Source organism: Cucurbita maxima, unplaced genomic scaffold (genome assembly GCF_002738345.1).
Source record: "Cucurbita maxima cultivar Rimu unplaced genomic scaffold, Cmax_1.0 Cma_Scf00137, whole genome shotgun sequence".
Classification (NCBI taxonomy): Eukaryota; Viridiplantae; Streptophyta; class Magnoliopsida; order Cucurbitales; family Cucurbitaceae; genus Cucurbita; species Cucurbita maxima.
The window spans coordinates 66,964-67,628 of record NW_019272153.1 but is presented as its reverse complement, the minus strand read 5'-3'; the positions used below and the strand labels follow the sequence as shown (position 1 = coordinate 67,628).

General features: G+C 39.8%; 1 non-coding gene across 1 annotated transcript; it reads left to right on the top strand.

Moving 5' to 3' along the window:
* Positions 1 to 392: 392 nt before the first annotated feature.
* TRNAI-AAU lies at positions 393 to 466 on the top strand. The gene has a single exon. It is a non-coding gene; the product is annotated as a tRNA-Ile (tRNA).
* The last annotated feature ends 199 nt before the right edge of the window (positions 467 to 665 follow it).

The window sequence follows — 665 nt, the reverse complement described above, 5'->3', positions numbered from 1 at the left end:
TTTAGATCTGAGTCGTTCGATATGTTCTTACATGAAGGATGAAATTCGAGGATTTCTGAGAGTCATTTCAGGAACAAGGAGGTAAATGAACTTATTTTGGCCGTTCGATATGTTCTTTTACGAAAGATGAAATTCGAGTATTTCTCAGAGTCTTTTCACGAACAAGGAGGTAAATGAACTCACTTTGAAGGCCAGATTCAGTATTGCGACTCTCATGAGAGAAAATTTTTCGGCAAGCCACGTGTCAACTTGTGGGAAGGAAAGCGCGTGAGAAAGCCGGCAAGCCAAGTGTCAACTTGCCGGAGGGAAAGCGTGTCAGACAGCCTGAGGGACACGTCTTAACGATAGGGTAGAATAACACGTCAAGTGCATTGTCAGGCGAGAAAATCTATGGCCTATTAGCTCAGTTGGTTAGAGCGTCGTGCTAATAACGCGAAGGTCGCAGGTTCGAGACCTGCATGGGCCAATTTCCCTCATTTTTAATTATATCTTTTCATTATACGAGTTAAAACACTACGATTTTTAGAAGATAATGACTTTTTTAAGTTTATTATGCATAAAGTTACGTAAACGAAACTCGATTGGCTGGATTAAAAGCTAACGATCTATAATGTGCATAAAATCTTTGCCCAATTAGCTCAGTTGTAAGATTATCGTGTTAAAAA